We start from the raw sequence: 11,971 nt of genomic DNA on the forward strand, positions 1-11,971 counted from the left end.
TTTACTTGACTTAAGGTAGATGTTTGTCATATGCTTGGGATAAAAACTGGTTGGAAAATGACCCACAAAAAATATTACAAAATATATATATATATATATATAGATATTACAACCACCAGTTTTTTTGTTTTTTGTTTTGGGTGAATACATTACAATCACTTATATCTAAAAAATAACATTTCTTTATTGTTTTTCTGGCCGTCGAAAACCTCTAGCTGTTGACAATATTAATATAATAAAACCATTAAAACATGGATTTGGATCTTGTTCACCAGCAATTAAGTCAACGTTTGGTATTTGGTAATACTTGCCCGGTCCTTATCGAAATATTGAAGTGGTAGCGTGGATTCTACATCAGCATAGGCTTTGTTTTTAAACCCCAGAATAGGAATCTCTGATAAGTGACAAATTGTTCCATACACATTGTGTATGTGTTGAGTTGTACACATAACCGGTTAAAGTTAAAGAATGACACATATACCATTTTTTACACGTCAGATTAAAATGATAAATTAACATTTTTAACTTCACAACATTACCTTTTATCTATATTTTTTATTTATTTATTTTCTTTTGCTATGCCATTATTCTTTTAAGTTGCAAATACTCTATTACAAATCTATCTTCGCAATGCCTGCCTCTGTACCAATAAGAGTTTCCAGGCGTCATCTTTTTCATTTTTGTTTTGTTTCTCCTTTTTTTTTTTTTTTTAAAATTTTCTTTTTAGCCTACCAATTGTTTTCTTTTTAATTACCTCTGTTGGCATTCCCACAGATCAATCTATTTAATAATAATAATAATCCATCAATCAAACCATTAATTCCCTAATTTTGCCCAATAAATTAAAGAGTTTCACATGCAATATTGATGTACCACGTTAGAATTCATATCAGTACACAATGTGTAATCAATAATTTCTCCTCCGAAGTCTGAGTAGACTACAAATAACGCACGATTGCTGGAAATTGATTTATTTGGGAGTTGACCATCAAATCAAATAACTATCCTCTAAAAACACTCATCCTCAAGAAGCAACATCCTAACCAAAAAAAACAAAAAAAAAAAAAAAAAGAAGCAACATCGAAACGGAGGAAATTTTCCCAGACTCTTTTCCAAATGCCTAAGACAACCACAACCCAAATATGTCTACAACTCCCACTTTACGCCCTTCTTGTCCTTGTCATCATTCTTTGCCATGCAGACTCACAGTCACTACAAGATGAAGAACAAGCAGTCCTGCTGAGGATAAAGCAATACTGGGGAAATCCACCATTACTGAGTCAATGGAGTACAGCATCAAATTCTCCTCACTGTTCTTGGCCTGGGATCAACTGCACTGATGGCTCAGTCACTACTCTGTCACTGATTACTTTCAACATTGTGGGGAAGTTTCCACCTTTCATTTGTGACCTCAAGAACCTTACAATTCTTGAACTTGGGAACAATTCCATTTCTGATGAGTTCCCCAGAGCTATCTACAACTGTTCAAACCTTGAACAGTTAGACCTTTCTCTGAACTATTTCACTGGCACTGTTCCCAGTGACGTAGACCGCCTTGATAAGCTTACCCATCTCGACCTTAGCGTTAACAACTTTTTAGGTGAAATTCCAGCGACCACCGGGCGGATGCAACGGCTTATATACCTGATGCTTTCCGCCAACTTGTTCAACGGTTCTTTCCCGCCAGAAATAGGTAACTTGTCTAATCTTGAAATGTTGGGATTAGGCTACATGTCAAAGTTTAAGCCATCAAGTCTACCTTCCAACTATACACAATTGAAGAAGTTGAAGTACTTATGGATTCCACACTCGAATATGATCGGGGAAATCCCAGAAAATATTGGAGATATGGTGTCATTGGAACAAGCTGATCTATCAACAAACGGCTTGAGTGGGAAAATTCCAAGCAGTTTGTTTATGTTGAAGAATTTAAGTATTCTTTACCTTTACAAGAACAAACTGTCTGGGGAGATTCCTCAGGTGGTTGAAGCTGTAAACTTGGGCGTGCTTGATCTCTCAGAGAACAACTTAACAGGGCCAATACCAGAAGACTTTGGAAAGCTAACCAAGTTGACTGGTCTGATTTTGCTTTCGAATCAGTTCTCTGGTGAAATTCCAGAGAGCATTGGTCGTCTACCATCGCTTATGGATCTCAGATTGTTTGATAATAATCTGTCAGGCACCCTGCCTCCAGACTTTGGTAGGTATTCACCGCTCAGAGAATTCCAGGTAGCTATCAATAGGCTTACTGGAAAATTACCTGAAAATTTGTGTTATTCGGGTAACTTGATAGGAGTTGTGGCTTTTGATAATGATCTCACAGGCGAATTGCCAGAATCACTTGGAAATTGCAGTGGTTTATTAATAGTCAGTGTTAAGAAAAAACAGCAAGAACAAGAACTTAAAAACAAAAGAAAAACACACACAGTTTTAACGAGGTTCGGCCAAACTGATGCCTACGTCCTCGTGCTCAGGTTCTAAGCTTCTGCTATTATTATTCAAAATTGAGAACAACAAGAGCTTCACAGGTTCTTCAATGGTGACTCACATAGAACAACACCCAAAACCAACCCGTAAGCCCATATACACCCTCACTCAATCTGTCTTAACCAATCTCACAAAGAAATTGTTCTACACCTACAGATTATCTCAAAGAGTTTGTACAATACACGAAGAACTTAATTCCCTCTCAAAATCTCTGAAAACCAAACTCAATTCTTAGCTCTGTAATCTGTAAAACCAGTATATTTGAAAGAAGATGAAGGCCGTTATTTATACTCAGTATTGCTGTTGCTGATGTGGCAATCCAAGATGACGTGGACCAATGATAATTAGCCCTTCATATAACAACCATAACTAACCCACATGGCCTGCACGTGGTTCTGTTATTCAGATAAAACCAACATTGAGCCAATACGACGCCGTCCTACTTATATCATTAAACCAGATACAAAACGCTGTCGTTCTTCTTCTCCAAATGATATAACTGTATTATATCCAAAACGACACCGTTTCTTACTTCCTTCATGCACAAGCATAAGCAGATGTACACCAGTTCTCTACATTCCTCAACTCTTGAGGATTATTTCTTTACATTTCTCCACCTAATCCTCAAGAGTGTAATTATAGCAGAAACTCTGTGAACCCTCCTTGCAATCTTCCTTTAAATCAACATTAGCCTACCCCAATATTGAGCAAGGTTTTACATGAATTAAACCTGCTCAGGGGTAAAACTTTTGTACCCATATCAATAGGATTCAGTTCTGTAGGTACCTTTTCTAACTTGACTTCCTTCCTTTCCACCATATCCTGTATGAAATGATATTTAATCTGAATATGTTTGGACCTCTCATGGAATACAGGATTCTTAGAAAGATGTATTGCACTTTGACTATCTGAATAGAGTATGACAGCCTTGTGCAACATATCAAGTTCTGACAGTAAACCTTTGATCCATATTGCTTCCTTTGCAGCATCTGTGATCGCCATATATTCTGCCTCTGTAGTAGACAAGGCTACTATGGCTTGCAAATGTGACTTCCAACTTACACAATTCCCACAAACAGTGAATGCATATGCTGATATTGACTTTCTTTTATCTCGATCCCCAGCATAATCTGCATCTGTGTAACTAAGCAATTCTATTCCATCTTTGCTGCTTTCAAACACCAATCCTTCATTTGCAGTGAGCTTTAAATACCTTAAAAGCCACTTTACTGCATCCCAATGGCTCCTTCCAGGATTTGACATAAACCTGCTCAGCACACTTACTGCATAAGCCAAATCTGGCCTTGTACTGATCATAAGGTACATAACTGAACCTATTGCACTTGAATATGGTACAGTGATCATATCTTCTCTTTCTTGAGCATTACTAGGACACTGTTCCATTGACAACTTGTAATGACCACCTAGTGGCACAGATACAGGTTTAGCATCATTCATACTGAACTTGGACAGTATCTTTTGAACATATGAAGTCTGATGCAGTTTCATTTTCCTATTTCTTCTGTTCCTCTCGATTGTCATGCCCAAAATCCTTTTTGCCTGACCAAGCTCCTTCATATCAAACTCTGAACTTAGTAACTGTTTGACTGAATCAATTACTTTTGCATTTGGTCCTGACAACAACATATCATCCACATACAAAAGCAGAAATACAGCATTTGAGCTTGCTGTCTCCTTGAAGTACAAACAACTATCAAAATTGCTCCTCATAAAACCAGCCTTCACCATAAAAGTGTCAAATCTTTTATACCACTGCCTTGGTGACTATTTTAAACCATAGAGAGACTTCTTTAGCATGCATACTAGCTCTCCACCCTTTCTAGTCACTTCATATCCCTCTGGTTGTTTCATGTAGATAGTTTCTTCCAAATCCCCATGAAGGAATGCAGTCTTTACATCCAACTGTTCTAGTTCCCAATCAAAATGGGTGACTAAAGAGAGAATAATTCAAATAGTGGTATATTTGACTACAGGTGAGAAGATTTCATTATAATCTACACCTTCAACTTGAGTAAAACCCTTTGCTACCAACCTGGCCTTGAATCTCACTGGATCTGACTTGGTCAACCCTTCCTTAACTTTATAAATCCATTTACAGTCGACAACTCTTTGTTTTGCAGGTGCCAACACCAGGTCCCATGTATGATTATCATGAAGTGACTGCATTTCCTCATCCATTGCTTGTTTCCATTTTGATGATTCTGAAGACTTCATAGCTTCTTTATAACTCTGAGGCTCATTATCAGAGAATTCTTGAAATCCAACCAAAGCATATGCAATAAAATCTGCATAGCTGTATCTCTTATTTGGGATAATCTTCCTTCTGGCTCTATCTCGAGTCAACAGATAACCTGGTGATGCAACAGTTCTTGAAGATGAAGAAAGCTGTTGTCCTTGCCTTTCTTCATCTGATTCTGACTCTGAATGCTCAGGAGTTCCATGTACTTCAGTTTCTGATGATGATTCCTTTGGTTCACTTCCCTCATTGTCTTGAAAATCAATTTCAGGTATTACCAAGTCCATCTGCCTTGACATGTGTTGTGGTTGGTCACTTTCAGTACCTGCACTGTTAGTATTCTTGCAAGGCATAATATTTTCATTGAAAATGACATCTCTACTAACAATGACTCTAAAACCATTGCTATCCTTAACCCACAGCCTATAGCCTTTGACACCTTGAGGATATCCTAGAAAAACACATTTGATACCTCTAGGTTCAAGCTTACCTTCTGACTGATGTGCATATGCTGCACATCCAAACACTCTCAAATTATCATAATTTGGCAACTTTCCAGACCAGACATACTCAGGTGTTTCAAAATTTAAAGCAGTCGATGGTGACAAATTAACAAGATGCATAGCAGTCATAACTGCTTCACCCCAAAATAACTTTGGCAAACCTGATGACACTAGCATACATCTGACCTTATCCAGCAAGGTCCTATTCATCCTCTCAGCAACACCATTTTGCTGAGGGGTATGCCTGACAGTTCTGTGTCTCACCATTCCTTGAGTCTTACAAAAATTATCAAACTCCCTATTACAGAATTCAAGACCATTATCTGTTCTCAAAGCCTTTACTGTCCTATTTGCTTGTTTTTCAACAAGTAGTTTCCACTCTTTAAACTTATTGAAGGCCTCATCTTTGGACTTCAATAAGATGACCCACACTTTCCTAGAATGGTCATCTATGATGGACATAAAGTACCTGTTTCCACTCTGAGTGGAGACTTTAGCAGGACCCCAAAGGTCAGCATGAACATAATCAAGTACAGCTTTAGCTCTATTTGAATTCAAATTAAAACTGAGCCTATGTTGCTTACCTAAAATGCAATTCTCACAAAAGTCTAATTTGCTTATTTGATCCTTACCAAAAACTTGTTGCTTATTCAGATAATACATACCTTTCTCACTTATATGGCCTAATCTATTATGCCATAACAGAGTTTTATCTGTAAATGTCTGAATTGAAGCATTGCATGAATTAGACACAGCTTCACCAAGCAAAACATACAAACCATTTTTCTTAATGCCTTTAAAAGCAACAAAAGAGCCTTTTGAAATTCTCATTTTTCCATTCTCAGTTTTAGTGGTATAGCCAGCCTCATCCAGCATTCCAAGAGAAATTAAATTTCTCCTTAAACCAGGCACATATCTAACTGAGTTTAGAGTCTTAACAGTGCCATCATCTAGTTTAAATTGAACATTACCTAAACCAACAACTTTACAGGAATGATCATCACCAAGGAGAACTTGTCCTCCTTCATATTCCTTATAAGACTGAAAAATATCAAGTATAGGACTCATATGGAATGAACACCCAGAATCTAGAACCCATTCAGTCTTATTTTGTTCAGTGTTAGCCACAAGAACTTCACCAGACTCATCACTCGAGGTGACAGCAGCAAGATCACTGCTCACCTGAGTCTTACTTTTGTCATCTCTCTTTTTCTTGTAGCAAAATCTCATTATATGACCTTCCCTCTTACAGTAATAACATTTTCGACCTCTAGTTCTTGATTTGGATCTGGAGTGATCTCTACTCCTAGCTCTAAACTCAGAATTACCCAAAGTCCTTGTTTGACTTCTTCCTCGAACATTAAGACCTTCTGCCTTAGACTCAGATTTCATTTCAATATCCCTAGATTTTAAAGAACTTATCACCATATCTAAGGACAAGAAATCACGGCCATACTTTATGGCATTCTTAACCTCTCTATAAGACTCAGGTAAAGAGTTTAACAGAATCACAGCATTGTGTTCATCACTAAAAGTGACTTTACAATTAGCAAGATCAAGTATTAAATGATTAAACATATCAAGATTAGAGTCCAAATCTTTATTGGTGTCCATCTTAAAGCCAAAAAACTGCTCAAGCAAAAGAATACGATCAGGCAGAGACCTTACCAGATATAACTGTTCTAGTTTATGCCACATTTCAGAAGTGGTAGTTACATCATCTACCTTTCTCAGCACATTATCTGACAAGTGAAGAATGATCGTACTCAGAGCAATCTTATCCATCTCCAATTTCTTGTCTTCCGAGAGATCTGCAGAGAATGTTCCATCTATAGCTCTTGCTACTTTCATCTGGACAAGAACAGCCTTCATTTTCTTCCTCCAAAGCAGGAAGTCCCCTTTGCCATTGAAGATCTCCACTTCAATCTTTGATGCCATTCTTGATCATATGAGTTCTTGATACAGAATCTTCACCAACCTTCCTAACCAGGCTCTGATACCACTTGTTAAGAAAAAACAGCAAGAACAAGAACTTAAAAACAAAAGAAAAACACACACAGTTTTAACGAGGTTCGGCCAAACTGATGCCTACGTCCTCGTGCTCAGGTTCTGAGCTTCTGCTATTATTATTCAAAATTGAGAACAACAAGAGCTTCACAGGTTCTTCAATGGTGACTCACATAGAACAACACCCAAAACCAACCCGTAAGCCCATATACACCCTCACTCAATCTGTCTTAACCAATCTCACAAAGAAATTGTTCTACACCTACAGATTATCTCAAAGAGTTTGTACAATACACGAAGAACTTAATTCCCTCTCAAAATCTCTGAAAACCAAACTCAATTCTTAGCTCTGTAATCTGTAAAACCAGTATATTTGAAAGAAGATGAAGGCCGTTATTTATACTCAGTATTGCTGTTGCTGATGTGGCAATCCAAGATGACGTGGACCAATGATAATTAGCCCTTCATATAACAACCATAACTAACCCACATGGCCTGCACGTGGTTCTGTTATTCAGATAAAACCAACATTGAGCCAATACGACGCCGTCCTACTTATATCATTAAACCAGATACAAAACGCTGTCGTTCTTATTCTCCAAATGATATAACTGTATTATATCCAAAACGACACCGTTTCTTACTTCCTTCATGCACAAGCATAAGCAGATGTACACCAGTTCTCTACATTCCTCAACTCTTGAGGATTATTTCTTTACAGTCAGTGTGAAGAATAACAGGCTTTCTGGGAATATTCCTAGTGGCTTGTGGACATCAATAAATATGTCTATCTTCATATTGAGCAACAACTCGTTTACTGGCGAGCTTCTTGAGAAGCTGTCCTTGAAGCTTTCTCGGCTCGAAATTAATGACAACAAGTTTTCTGGTAAGATTCCCGTTGGAGTGTCTTCCTGGAAGAGTTTAGTGGTGTTTAAGGCCAACAATAACCTCTTGACAGGTTCTATTCCTCAAGATTTAACTACTCTTTCTGGTCTAACAACTCTTTTTCTTCATCACAACCAGCTTACAAGTTCCCTTCCATCAGATATAGTATCATGGAAGTCCTTAAGTACTCTTAATCTTGCTCAAAATCAACTCTCTGGACCACTTCAACAGAAACTTGGTTTCTTACCAAGCCTTACTGAATTAGACCTGTCACAAAACCAATTTTCTGGTCAAATTCCATCTGAATTTGGCCTTCTGAGTCTCATTATTCTCAATCTTTCTTCTAATCACCTAAGTGGGGTAATCCCAAGTGAATTTGAGAACCCTGCATATAGCAACAGCTTCTTGAACAATCCAGGTCTATGTGCGGGTAGTGGATTGGTAAATCTCAGGAACTGCAATTTTAATCCCACAAAGTCCAATAAAATTTCTACCCAATCTCTTGCTCTTGCTCCGATCATAGCATCAGTGGTAGCAGTAATTTTGTTGGCTTTTTGCATATTACTTTTTTGTGTTCAGAGGCTACGGGAGAAAACATGTTTGGATTCAAAATGGAAGATGACCTCATTCCAGCGGTTGAATTTCACAGAATCAAAAATCCGGTCGGGATTGACTGAAAGCAACCTCATTGGAAGTGGAGACGCAGGTAAAGTTTACCGAGTTGCTGTGAATCGTTTTGGCGAAGTTGTTGCAGTTAAAAAATATGGAACAAAAGGAAGTTAGATGAGAGACTTGAAAAGGAATTCACAGCAGAAGTCAAAATACTTAGTTCAATTCGACATTCTCATGTAGTGAAGCTAATGTGCTGTCTTTCCATTGAGAACTTAAAGCTTCTGGTCTACGAGTATCTTGAAAACCGTAGCCTGGATCTATTGCTGCACCGTAAAAACAGGCCACCTGACTTTTCAGAAGGTTTTGGTACAGTCCAAAATGTTGTTCTGGACTGGCCTAAGAGGACGAAAATTGTAGTAGGGGCTCACATGGACTGCTATATGCACCATGACTGTGTTCCACCCATTGTTCATCAAGACATAAAATCGAGCAACATTTTGTTGGATTCAGATTTCAAAGCAAAAATAGCTGATTTTGGTCTAGCCAAGTTGTTGATCAATCAGGGTGAACCTGCTGCAATGTCAACTGTGGCTGGTTCTTTTGGCTACATGGCTCCAGGTAAACTGAACCCCCTCCAAAAACTCTGCTTATCCTTTACTCACCTACTTTTTCCATTAAAGATTGTGAAAAGATTCATGTTTCCATATCTTAAATTGCAGAATATGCTCAATCAACACGACTGAACGAGAAAATTGATGATTACAGTTTTGGGGTTGTCTCCCTCGAATTGGCAACTGGAAGACAAGCTAATCAAAGTGATGAACACACATCCCTTGCAGAATGAGCGTGGCGTCATTTTAAAGAAAGCAACGCCATAGTTGAAGCCTTGGATGAGGAGGTCAAGGAACCTTGTTATTTGGATGATATGTGCAATGTCTTCAAACTTGGGATAATCTGTACTGGCACACTGCCTTCGACCAGGCTTTCCATGAAGGAGGTTGTACACATTTTGCTTAGATGTGGCAACCAACTTGCTAATGGCCAAATGATTGTTTGGAATGAATATGATTTTGCTCATCCCCTCTAGGACTCTAATCGTGAGAGAGATTTGGAAGAGGACAACCATAGCAGTTTGGTTTCCATTGTATAATTTTGTTTTTGGCTCTTATTTTCCTTTAGAAGACAGGCTTGGAAGGGGGTGTTCGACAATAGCACACCTCGCTATTTGGAACAATAAGGATGTCTGAGAGTGCTCTTCAAGCTGATTGAACCATAGCTTGTACGTCAAGTCCTAACAACTATGTTACCTTGTATACAGTAGCACTTAGAGTGATAAACCAATTATGTTTAAGTAAAAATAAGGACTATATTAGTGATCATCAATAATAATAATTCCAAAAGTTTAAACTTAAAAAAGAATAAAAAAGAACCATCTATGTTATATGTTCAATTTATGCTAGTGACCACAAAGAAAAAAAAATCAAAGGGAACGAATGAACAATCATTTAAATTTCACATTTCATACTTTTCAGCAATGGGGTCCCTGTCAATGGATCATCATTCTCACTTAATTGTCCGGTGATGTACAAGGTATATCTTCCAGTGGAAAAGAAAAAAAAAAAAACATAAAGGCTAATATATAGGGGGAAAAAAAAATGCACAGATCACAGAAAGTAACAGAGAATTATTCACCAAAAGTGACTACTCAATGAACAGTGTAGCATCTCCCATTTTATTCCACAATTCAGGAGAAAATGATCTTATACGCTTTATACCAACATAATGCCCAAACTATAAACAAAATAAGCAGAGAATCACAGGCTGAGGCACGAAAAGCTTGAGCCCTGCAGCCCACCCTTGACTGCGTATTTGGTCTGTCACATTAATTAGATCTGGACATTTACCATGACACCAAAATAACGTTATTGTACATGCTGAAGGACGGCCCTAAAATGTAAGCCACGTTTGGAAAAAGTTTACGAAGTTTGTTGGTTGGCCAATTCTTTTGGGCCAAAAACTTGGAAATATTGATGACAAAATTTCATAGGGGGGAATTTGGCCCAATACCCTCATAGGACCGAGGTTAATGAATTTTGCCCCCTCACTTCATATCTTTTTTGTTCTACCCCTTCAATCTTTTATAATCCCAAAATACCCTTATTTTATTTTTTTATATGTTTTTTTCTTTCCTTTCTTCGACTTTTCTCCTCCATGTCTTTATCCATAACCAGACCATTAGGAGCCCTTTGTTTCCTTTCGCATTGGCCGGATTGTAAGCGTGGAGATTGTGCGTTATGAAGAAGATGGTGAAGAGGCGGCTCAGAGAGAAAACTGCAGGGTTTTAGAGAGCCCTAGGAGCAGAAGCAGAAGCAACAGGTAGGCAACAGCGAAGTAGGAAAGCATGAGGCTCATTCGATCAATCACTGGTAATCTTCTCCTCTCCATTTTCAAATTCTTAAGCTTTTCCCCAGACATTTTCTTACTTGTTTCGCTAATAATGAAATAGTTTTTTTTTTTATAAAATAAATAATATATTTTAGATTGTTATTGGGACGGAGGAACTACGCAAGCAGTGTCTCTAATTTTGATTTTCTTTTACTGGTTTTGGGATTTTCTTTTTTTTGGGAGAAATTGTGAAAGTTGTGTTCTGTTTTTTTTTTTTTTTAATAACGGTGGTGGTAGGCATTTCTTGCTGAGAGATATGTATGATGATATGATGCTGGATGGAGTACAACCAACTAGGGATACATTCCATTCTGTCATCAGTTAGTGGAAAGGTGCTTTCATGTTTGTTATTATGGACTTTCATTCTTTCTGGAATTTTCCGTTTGCTTGATTTTGTTTTGTTGCAGGTGGATAAGCAAAATGCTCATTTCTTTGGTGTTACGATCAATGCGCAACAAGCCGAGTGTGGTATTGTAGTAAGAGTTACTTCAAATGCACAAAGCAAATTTAAGGTATGTATATTTCATATTTTTGCATTTAAATTTTTTATATACCATGTTTGATGACTATGAACTCTCTCTCTCTCTCTCTGCATCTGCATTTTCTTTTGTGTTGCTGATGTGACATTAAATTTATAATCTAATTGCTTTATTTTCCAGTTACTTTATTTCGAGCAAGATGTGAATGGCGGTTATGGTTTGGCCCTACAGGTACCATATCTTCCTTTCTATTGTGTCTCCAATCCAATTTCCATTTTATAGTGCATATGATTTTT

The 11,971-nt window shown here is 37.6% G+C and overlaps 1 pseudogene; it reads left to right on the forward strand.

Moving 5' to 3' along the window:
• Window positions 1-1,090: 1,090 nt before the first annotated feature.
• Window positions 1,091-9,838, forward strand: LOC107435722 (receptor protein-tyrosine kinase CEPR2-like; annotated as a pseudogene).
• Window positions 9,839-11,971: the final 2,133 nt, after the last annotated feature.

The sequence above is a fragment of the Ziziphus jujuba genome, chromosome 11, assembly GCF_031755915.1.
Source record: "Ziziphus jujuba cultivar Dongzao chromosome 11, ASM3175591v1".
Lineage (NCBI taxonomy): Eukaryota > Viridiplantae > Streptophyta > Magnoliopsida > Rosales > Rhamnaceae > Ziziphus > Ziziphus jujuba.